This window comes from Leptinotarsa decemlineata, unplaced genomic scaffold, assembly GCF_025532065.1.
Source record: "Leptinotarsa decemlineata unplaced genomic scaffold, Ldec_3_MD MMD2_tig00000199_RagTag_RagTag, whole genome shotgun sequence".
In the NCBI taxonomy this organism is placed as follows: Eukaryota; Metazoa; Arthropoda; class Insecta; order Coleoptera; family Chrysomelidae; genus Leptinotarsa; species Leptinotarsa decemlineata.
In genome coordinates, this window is record NW_027412544.1 from 17,580,317 (window position 1) to 17,592,325 (window position 12,009).

At 33.2% G+C, this 12,009-nt stretch overlaps 1 protein-coding gene across 3 annotated transcripts in view; it reads left to right on the plus strand.

Moving 5' to 3' along the window:
- Positions 1 to 12,009, plus strand: part of sick (sickie) — a 678,280-nt gene that overhangs the window by 161,614 nt on the left and 504,657 nt on the right. The gene's annotated exons all lie outside the window — the stretch shown is intronic.

Genomic DNA, 12,009 nt, shown 5'->3' on the forward strand with positions numbered 1-12,009 from the left:
ACATATCGAACTTCACTGTTCAAGAACTCTATCATTTGGTGATCAGCGTTTATGTGGAATAAACTTCTTAAGAACATTTTTCAAATGAATTTAAATCTCCAGCGATTCAAATTTACTTTCGCACTGATACCGCTCTTAGTGTGCCTTAAGGATTTTCCTGTAGTGCTTGTGTTGTCATCGGATCCTCTGTTATTCCTGATATATCGGGTCTATTTAGAGATTGTTATGTATAGTTTATAGATTTTCTGGTTCAGTTCACATCGTTCATCTGCTTGATTGAAGGTTTCCATGTTGCACTACCTAGGTTGCACAAACTTCATTTTGAATCCGTGATACTCCATGTGAATTACTTAAGCTTCAGATGACTCAATGCTGCCCTATTACAGAATTTTCAGTTTTTTTTCGCTGGTTGTTTCGATTGCCTCGCTAAAAAGAAACTATCAACTGCCTCTACATGTAAGCATGTTATCCAGTATGCAGTTCTTGAATTTGTTATCGGTCTTTGGTGGCTTGGTTTTTGTGAGGCTGCTACGTATAGTGTACCATGTCTGACGTAAGGAAGTTATATCACTGATTGTGACAGCTTCTTATTCTCATGTTTTCTTCTATTAATTTTTTTTATTGAAGATCTGTCCTCTAATGTGAGCCAGATCCTGGTCGAAACCACCAAACGCAGACGTCTCCAAGAATTGTATTTTCATTTTCTACAAAGAGCCCTTCAACCAGGATAGTATGGGGATACGTATAGTATGGCAACGCCTAATCAAGCGGAAAAAATTGGCTACGGTGCACTCAAGAGGAGGCAACACATTCAAGTGACCTATAAAAAGTCTCGAGTTATCAGAAATGTACCAGTTATCACTCGATGGTGAATACTAAAAATCGAAAATTAGTGAAATCTATTTTTATTCTCATTCTTCATCAACATTTCTCTTTTCGTCATTTTTAATTCATTTTCAGTTTTTTTATTTTTATACTATCTACTTTTTACCTAGTGTTCCACTCACAGGTATAGTAATTCATTTTTTACTTACGGTCACTATATAGCTCAGATCAGACCTTCTTCACAGTATTGTTCTCATGTATGGAGCTTTGCCCCCAAACATACTCTGAAGTTGCTGGATTCCATCCAGAAAAGAGCCATCCGCCTGATTGGGGACGCGAACATCACGTGCAACCTTGATAGCCTGGAACATCGAAGAAAGGTTGGAGATTTGTCTCTCTTCTATAGATACTTTCACGGGAGGTGTTCAAGTGACTTGGTACATTTAATTCCACCAAGAGCGGTACATATCAGAAATACGCGACCGACTGTGGCTGCTCATCGGTTTGAGGTTCAACTCAGTACACCTCGTTCTTCACTGTTTGAGATCTTTTTCACCTGTAGAACTGTGTTTATGTGAAATAAACTTCCTAAGATCGTTTTTCTAAATGGATTTAATCTCCAGCGATTCAAACCCAAGCGAATCGTTACTTTTGCACAGGCACCGTTCTGAGAGTGTCTTGAGGATTTTCCTGTAGTGATTGTGTTTTGTCCTTGTAAAAAAACTACAAATTTTTTTCCCCACAAATTATATATAGTCTCACTAATTGTATAGTTTCTCTGCTTTTTTCGATAGCATAGCATCCGAATATTTCTGTCCGAGTATTTTCAGTATATCAATCACTTCTTTTCTTCTCTTCAAATTCGTCAACAATTTTTCACTCAATGGAAATTCGCAATTGTAATATTTACCAAGAAACGTCAACCACATTCAGACGGTGATTGATTCCGGCCAAATTTAACAATAACTTCATCAACAATAATCACTTTACAATTATCCATTTATAAATGTCACTACTATTTCAGGTTATTTCAAAAGTAAGCAAAAGAGCCTTGTTATTCAATTGCAGAAAATTGTATTCGAAAATGATCGGGGTTGATACTGATTAAGTTAACTGGGGTAAAATAGCAGCTGAATTATCCAGAATTGTATGAATATGTCGAGGAGAACTGGTGAACTGGTCCATCTTCATACAAAAAAAAAAAACTACTTCCACATGAACTTTGAATTAGACAAATAAATACTTTCGAAACAACTATTTCCATGGGAACATATAAAAATCATTTTTTACTATTCAGTTTGTACTCCAGACATTCGTTATGGAACTGAGTCAGGTATCTTTCATACAAACAACTCACAATGTGATATATTGAATAATAGCAGTATGAATTTCACCTACATGAAACAAAAAGACACTTGCCATATTACCTCATCAACAACTTTCTGGATAATATTTATCTCTTTCATTTTATTACCACTATTTCATGGAAGAGACAAATCTACTCACTGCAGGACGGCAATACGTAAAACCTTCATACAGAAAATGCCAAACACCTTTTTACCCAAAAACTGATCTCTTCTGAAAAATGTACCCACACTTCAATTCAAATCGATCAAATCTATTGAATATAATCGAATATACGTACTGTCATCGTGATATGACTAGTTGACTCACATGATATGACTCATAAAAGTTTGGCGAAATCAAGAACATCAAATAAAAACTCTAGTTGCTAACCAAGAATCATGTGATCGAATCCGAAGATCTAGAAATGTCATATTCTATGGCGTTCAAGAAAGTGACAATGAAAACTGCATGGACACTATTCTGGGTATAATCAATAATAAACTCAATATAAGACTTGATCTGATGAGTATTGATAATTGTTTCCGCATGAAAATTCCGGACAGAAACAATATTAAACCAATTATGACCCAGTTCTCTACGGTTTCTATTAAACAATTGGTATATAATAAAAAGAAGCTGTTAAAAGGAACGGGCATGGTAATTAGAGAAGATTTGTCTTCTGAAGCACTGAAACTTTTTAAAGCGGCGGTGGAGAAAATTAAGAAAAATGGAAGATTATGGTCAAACAATGGAAATATATATGTCAAGTTAAATGACAAAGATATCATTAGTAAGATTAAGAAATTAAGTGATATTGAAACTGTGTGAAGTAAAATATTATTGCATTTTTCTTATTTCGTATTCAGATTATCTGCTCTATACAAACTTATTTACGATTCTTCTTATTTCTGTGGGACAGCGCAGTTAGGCTACCACTTCAAATATTTAATTTTTTGTGGGTTATTTTGGTTTTGCTTTTTCATACATTCATTTATTGGAATATCATTGAACAATATGTAATTATTAGAGTTAATTGTTTATAAATAAGTTGTTCGCCCTGAACTGCTGGTATATATTTTTTTTTGCGCTTCATCTTGTCATTGTGATTGTAGCATTTTCAATTTTTTCATTTTTTTATTTTTTATTTTTGCACATATAATATCAAATAACCAATTGTTGTGGTCCGTGCCCACAGTGACTGTTAATTTTTTGTGGTTCGGAAGGTCCTACCTTTTTTAAACTTCTACTTATTCAGTTGTAGAATATTAGAATTTTTTAGAATTGGAAATAGATTTTAAGAGAATATTTGGCATAATTTAATAAATATTAATAAACAGGATGGATTTTCTTAGTGTAGCTTGTTTAAACGTACGATCTTTGCTACCATCACTTCGTGACGTAAAAAATATACTACAGCAAAATGAATACGATGTTTTTCTGGTATGTGAGACATGGCTTTTTGATCATATTACTGATGAAGTCTTAAATATTACAGATTATGTATTATACAGAGGAGACAGGAATACTCGGGGTAGAGGTTTATGTTTTATGTAAAAAATAAGTATCTTAGTGAATTGATTGTAAAGAATGATTAAAATAATTGGGAACAATTGATCCCTGTTGTTGAAGAAGCTAAAAACCTAGGCATTATCATAGAGGCAGACCTAAGATTCGAAAAACATGTTAATCAATTGATTCGACGGGCATATGGTTCACTAAAACTGATTTATGGAAACAGGCATTTAATTCCTCGAAAAATCAAAATGAAACTGTGCGAAACATTAGTTTTATCATATTTTAATTTCGCTGACTCTGTCTATGGTCCGAACTTAACAACTATTTGCAAAAATAAAATTCAAGAAGTGCAGAATTCCTGTTTGAGGCTAATATATGGCGTGAGGAAAAATCAGAGAATATCACATAAATTAATTGAGATTGGATGGTTGAATATGGAAAATAGAAGAGTTCATCATGCGGTCACTTTATATAACAAAATTATTATATCTAAAACTCCTTCATATTTGTACAACAACATATCTTTCAGGACAGACATATATAATTTAAATCTACGATTTAAAGGATTATTATCCCCACCTAAATTCAAAACTGAAATGTTCAGACGATCTTTCACCTACCAAATTTGTTATTTATATAATTCCGTTCCTGAACGTTCAGTATTACTTGCTTCAGATCAGAATATAAAAATAATTTATTCAAAACACAAGTCTGCCCCGCTGCCAAACCAACAAACATAACGATTTTCGTCACTTATCACTCATTTCTCTCATTATCTGTTTGTCAATTACATGTACAAACGCATATGAATTCTTCGACGCACTGTATTAGGGTTAAGTGGAAGAACATTTTCGTAGTAAAACTATCGTTTTTCTGCAGAAAATGAACTTCGCCCTTTATTTTCAGAAATGTTTTTATTTTTTACATACATTGTTAAAATCTATATGTATATTATTTGAAAATAATAAAGACCTTTATTATTATTATTATTATTATTATTATTTGTGTTTTCCGTGACATAAAGTCGCAGTGTTATGAATGAAATGAGTACTTCATATTGTAATATTATTCAGAAAGGTGCTGATGGGCTCATTAAAGTTATGTGTAACGTTCTTAAAAGTAATATTTGATTCAATTCCATAACAAATGTTTGAAATACAAACTGAATTATCATATAATTCAATGTTCATATAAAAGTAATCGTTTCGAAAGTACTTTTTCTCTCGTGTGGTTCAGTGTTTATGTGAAAGTAGTTGTTTCGGGAGGGGATGCCTTCCAGTTTGTACTCGAAAGTAACTTCTATGTATGATCTACACATCTTTGTAAAAAAGTGTTTCTTGTGGGAAACTTCCTTTGGAAGCATTTTTTCCCTAAAACTTATATCTCCTGAAACAGAATCCCCCATTCAATTCCAATATTAGTTGTATATATTGTGAGTAATTGAACGTTATCTTACAAGTGGATAAATATTTTTTTCATATTCAGTGTCATTTATTTCGTCAATAGTGTTCTATTTTTCATCCAGTTTATTTGTACTACTATAATGATAATATTCATAATTAATTTTTGATTCTTCCACCCCAAGAACTGACTCATGCATCATTTCCATAAGTTGGATGGAATGCATGAAACTGAAATTAACCTTTTATTTTGTTATTGAATATTTAGACAGTTATATAATAGCTACTACTCATCTCACATTTTCTTACTTTATGGGAATGAGTTAAAATTTATCTCCTTTTCTTTAATTGGAGGAATTGCCTGTCATCGACAAAGTAAACGGTACAACTTTGGTCTATTTTGGGAACTCTAACGAACTAATTAAAAGAGTACGTTGTAAATAGGTTTTAATTAACATCCGTGTTTTTTTATTTGGGAACTTTTCGTGATAAATGTGACCGAAGCCGTAACGAAACCCAGTAGATTCGTTGAAATATTAAAATTTGAAACCAAGTCGCAATTCATTTCTTTTGTCAAAATATAAAACTGCTCTTTTGTTTTAGTATTTCTGCCATTGTTTGATGTTGGCATTGTCCATTGCTGAACGTTCAGTTTTATTCCTGCGATCATCGCTCACCGATCAGTTTAGTCTATACAGGATTTTTTCATATAAGACTTTGACTTGGTTCCTTTTTCAGTCTGGTGATATGTTTACCATTTCAGTTAAAAAACTGTGTTCATAATAATTCATAACATATACAGTGTGTCTCACTTCTCACGTAATATTCGAGGTAGAACGATGAAACTCTCAGGACTGATGGAAATGCACCTACCACCTGAATGGGGTTGGCCAAAGTGATATACACTGTCTGCCACTCGCGATGGAACACCCCATTTTTACGGTAAAACATATTAGGGGGCAAAATAGGCCAAAATTCCTTCAGATTCGTGATCAGGACTACCAACTTACTACGAACACACTTTTTTCCTGAAAAAATTTCAGTCCTGAAAAATCCGAATTTGTCTCACTTCTTATGGAAACACCCCCGTATCTTCTGTAATTTTTACGGTAAAACATATTACGGCGCAAAATAGTTCGCTTCCAATAGCTGAACCCCTTCATTCTATCTGGAGAGTACTCTCAGGTATGAAAGATACAGATGCTGCGAGATGCTATTATCCATTTTGAGCCTATCTGAGGAAAATGACACAGCACCACATTCTCAGATTATCGAGATAGTGTGAAACAGTGTATGAAAAATTATCGATGGCGGCATTTATTATAACTCAAGAAGATTATTTGTAAAACTAATTCTGGTTGCTGAACATCCAAATTCTATCCCAACCAGAAGTGAGAGCTCTCGATTGATGAGCAAAAACTACAAAAAATGGAAGAAATCTATATTCAAAGGTTCACATCTCGAAAACTGTACAATTCTGAGCTTTGGCTGTGGACACTTTCAATCAGCACATCAAGAACTACAACATATCAAAATTTCGGCAAAATTCAAGGCAAGCCATTTCTCATAAGAAATGTGCAGGGTCCTTTATCAAAATATTGAGGAAACAGTTTACCATTCGAAATAAAATTAATCTTCATACTCATTGCAACACCGAAACAATTTTCAAGGAAAAAATCGCACTCGGTGAAAAGGTAGAATTTAGATTATTTTACCTACTTGCTGAATTGTTGCCTGAAATCATTTGAAGGGATTGAATTACATCAGTTTCATTGAATCATTCGGTGCCTGAAATCACCATGGAAAAAGTTGCTCATTGATATTTACTGTCAACCTGACAATATTGTTGAAAGATCTTGTTGTATTAACCCCCAGACCAGTTTTCATGGCATTTGTTGTTTCTAGTATTGTTGTTCTTTGAATCACCGTTGTTCCTGTTGTTTCTGCCGTGTTTTTGTTCCCATTGTGTTTATTGTTCCTTCATTTGTGTTGGATATTGTTCCTGTGTTCAAGTTGTTTTCTGTTCGTGAGTTCCTGTTCATATTTTAATATTTCTGAAGTTCCCATTTTAACTGATATCAGCTCATTTTGATTGACAAAGTTCAACATGGCACGTCTGTCACTTCAAGCAAAAATTGAAATTGTTTTAATTGTTGGTGAAGGGGTGAGGTCTTATCGTGAAGCGGCAGCTGAATTTAATAGAAGACACCCGCTAGAGGTAGCTGTACACCCTGGAACTGTACATAAAATATATAATCTATTCGTGAGCACCGGCCAAGTAACAAAGGACAGAAAAATTGTAAAACATCATATTGATGATGATACGATATTGTCGGCTCATCGAGCTGATCCTAGATTTAGTTTGAGAAACTTATCGCTTCAATTCAATATGAGCCGCAGTAGAATATGGAGGTGTTTAAAGAGGCATAAAATGCATGCGTTCAAACCCAAATTTTTACATACTTTGTTTGCACGAAGGAGATGAAATCCGCCGTATGGAGTATTGTTTATGGATGCAGGGAAATTATCTCAATGACAGAAATTTTTTAAAGTATATCTTATACAGTGATGAGGCTATCTTTACCACGAATGGTGTTGTATCTTCCCAGAACATGAGGTTTTGGGTTGAACAAAATCCAAATTGGGTGGTGAATTGTAGGGACCAAATATCTCAGAAAGTTAATGTGTGGTGTGTGTGGTATCCTGAACGAAAATATTATCGGGCCATTTTTTTTTCGATCAAAATTTAAACGGACGACTATTCGTTGATTTTCTCGAAAATGCATTTTCCGATGTGTTGGAAGAACTATCTTTGGATGTGAGACACAGCATGATTTTTCAGTTAGTTGGTTCACCAGTTCACAATAGTGGCATAACAAGGGTTTGGTTGAATAGGAATATACCTATGAAATGGATAGGACCCAATAGCCCTCTCGTAGTATGGCCACCACGATCCCCAGATTTAACTCCACTGAATTTTTATTTATGGGGAAACTTGAAAAATAAAGTTTATAAGGATAGGCCAACAAATAAGGAAGATCTCCGTGCAAGAATTATACGATCGTGTAGAGAAATCACACCTAGAGAACTGAGAAGAGTTGGAGGAAATTATAGAAGGCGCATAGAAAAATGTGTTCGATTGGAGGGAAATTTCATAGAAGGCACGAAAATATAAAATTTTCTACAGTTAAATCATTTGAATTTGATTGTTTTGGTTTTTAATTGAAAATGTGATTTTGAAAGTAGAACTTCGAAAGAATTTTGAACTACATAACAATTTTCGCCACATAATATCCTTGTTTTTTTTTTAAATAATGGGAAAATGAGAATATGAACTAACATTAACCATCCTAAAACCTCACTGATTACATGTTTCCGTTCCTATTACAAAATTACCATTTTCTCTCTTATTGAGAAGGAATAACTTTCCTGACAACAAAATGAAAAATAAATTATTTATGTGAAAATAAAAGTCGAGTTTCTCTTGAACAATTTCGTTCATGTTTTGATGTCAAAAGCAAAAAAAATCTACTTCAATTATTACGGAAGATACGGGGGTGTTTCCATAAGAAGTGAAACAAATTCGGATTTTTCAGGACTGAAATTTTTTCAAGGAAAAAGTGTAAGCGTAGTAAGTTGGTAGTCCTGATCACGAATCTGAAGGAATTTTGAGCCTATTTTGCCCCCTAATATGTTTTACCGTAAAAATGAGGTGTTCCATCGCGAGTGGCGGACAGTGTATATCACTTTGGCCAACCCCATTCAGGTGGTAGGTGTATTTTGAGCATTTCCATGAGAAGTGAGACACACTGTCCATAATTAAATCACTTCGAGAAAATTCACCAATATAAGAGAAATTCAAAAAGTAGGCGCGATATTGAAAAACGTGAAGATTCTTTTCAAAAAACAGTCTCACATTAGTAGTGTACGATATATTAGTTAAGTGTTTCATATCTATTTTCTATATGAGATATTTTGGGGATGTTGCGAGGCAGCTTATCGGTTTCAAATTTTCAGATCAGTGTGAGAAAATGTTTTCAAACAGTATGAGGGATTTTTGTGGAACTCAGAAACGTCCCTATAGATGGAAACCCTAAGGTGCTAATAGTATTTCCGAATTACCGGCATTAGGTACTTTTTGTAAAGTATAAAATTAAATTTCCATTTTCATTTTAAAATATATTTCGAAGAGAGAATATTCAAATTTAAAAAAATGAAGAAAACATAGATATAGGATCTATAAGAAAACGTATGTATAGTATAATCTTGAGATAGACATATAGTACCAGCAATATCATTTCAAAATCTACAAAACAAATCCAATATTAGAAATTTTGTTAAATTGTCATCGAAAGATGAAAAAAATTAACTCCATTATCCATATTAATACAAAATTTATTTTGAAATTATGAAAATTGTCAACCTATGTCTTCAAGATAAAACAGTCAAGTTGAAGTGCATCAAAAAACTACTTCCATTTATGTATACTTAATTGCAAAGAAATCGACTTTTTTTGTATTGTATCCCAAACATTTGAAATGATAGAGGAGCCAAAATTATTCTTGAGAATTGCTACACAACATAATGAAATAATAGTGAGATTTCTGCTTCACTGCAGCAGTGCTTAGGATATTTTGAACGATGACTCACTCATTTTTTTACTGAATTCCCAAACGTTTGAGACAGATAAAAAAGTGTATTCCTTGTTTATTGCAATTTTATAATTGAATCTATAGTTTTTTATCGTTTGGTATTTTTGGTATTATGATCATTGTTTTCTAATATAAGAAGATACACCTGTCACAGATAATGATTCTGAAACTAAGAGCTGACATTTGAAAGAACCTGACTAAATTATTATAAGATGACGGCTATATTTCTACAATTAATTGAAAATGTAACGCATATTTTTACTTCTGTCAAAGAATTAGGATCCATAGATCGGAGTTACCTGGATGCCACCCCAAATTTTCACAGATGCATTATCAATCATCATCCTCTATGGACATTTTGCTTGAAGGGAAAATTCTCACAGTTTTTTGTTGAGTGGTGTTTAATTTCGTTTTGAAGATGGGGGCAGATTTAGCTCAAGATTGTTAAATATGAATGTTTAATATTTTCTAACAATGTTTTGCCCATGCAGATAAACCAATGTCACATTTGGGATGTTATTTCATCCCTGCAACTATTTTGTTCAAACTGTGCTAGGCTCTACTATAAATTTTCTGATAATGACTAATTGATTTCAAAATATACTGAAAAAATGCAACCAAAAAAAAACCAATCAGTCTGTACAAAACTACTTTGAAACTATACGAATCTAGTTACTCCAATTCCATTCATAGAATTTATGAAAGTATTTTTGGAGTAGAATTATTTATGTCAACAAAAATTACATTTGCCATCAATGTAAACTATTCATTTGTAATCGGAACAAATTCTCATCCCAATATGTTGTTTTCATTGCGCATGTTATTTGTTTGATTGGTTTAGTGTTGGTTATTATAATTTAAATTAGGTATATTAAAGCAGTTTTTGTCAGTGTGACGAACGCGAATATTGCAGCAGAATGCTGTATTTTTACCTTGAAATCTACTGCTTTGTGAATTTGTTTTACCATATGATAATAATAATAATAATGGCTTTCATTGATGATTCCATACAATTACAACCAATAAAATGGCAGGATTCAATATCTGCGTATGATAAATCATCACAGAGATTGCTCTTCTATCCAACCGTAGACACAAAAAGGACAATGTTTAGTGTTCTTGTGACTGGTTTTGAAGTGTTGATCTATTTTACTCATATAAAGCTCTTCAAATATTGAGAAACTTTATATTTTGCTTCTTCATAGTTCTGGTGGTACTAAACACTCCTGCACTCGGGTGAAGCAAAGTAACGTGCACAGTCGGGTGGTGTCTATCAGACACGTTTTTCAGTTTTAAAAAACATAATGAGATGAATAAAGTAGAAAAAAATCTTTTCATTCAGAATTGTTTATTGATATATTGATTACCAGAATCAAAGGTGTATCTAATCAAAACAAAAAAATAACACCTGGTTTCTCTACTTGCTGCATAACTTGACAAAATTAGACTATAGTGAATTAATCAAAAATAAAGTTAATTTTCGTAACTTTCATCTTCGCAATCTCTACAAAATGGATTAACGTGTTCCAAACAAAGCCATTTTGTACACCTTTTGCAAAAATATTTCGTTTTTCGATTTCTGTAATGAGCACAACGTCCATGTTCATTTTCGCGTCTTGCTCGCGGAGGCAGAGTGGTCGTACCAGAGAACTTCAACGCCTATAACCTGATATCTTTTCTAATATTTGGAGTAATTGCTCGATAAGTTAGATTTTCCATAACTAAGTCGTAAGCAAGTTTTTTCAGGAATAACCTTCGGTGTTTGTAATTGTTATCCGAGGGAGAGGCATTGCTTTGACTTATTACAAAAGCATTTACTCCTCAAGTGGAATAAAAACAGCAAAAATCACAAATCTCTCATCAGAGAATTTGGGTACGCCAATACTCGGGTAGTGTCTATGAGACAATTTTCGACAAAAGAAGTCTGTCACGATCTGACTCAAACTAACCATTTAAGCCACGTTATGAAGATATTTCGAACATCGCATTAGATGAGAGATACCAATTCTTCATCAATAGTACTCTTTTTTTTATTTGGTGCTGAGAGGAGAATTCTATGAGTAGATATGCTATATTCTTTTACTACATACAGTTTACTACTTATTGTAGTGTACATATGAGTTTGATAGGTACATTAGGGTTTCTCACTGTATCTTTGGATATATAAGCTTCCTTCCGCAAACTGAAAAATAAACGGAAAGTCAATATAGTGAAATGAAGGACAAACTGAAAAGTTTGTTTAATTTTCAGATTGTGGAAATATACCCAAA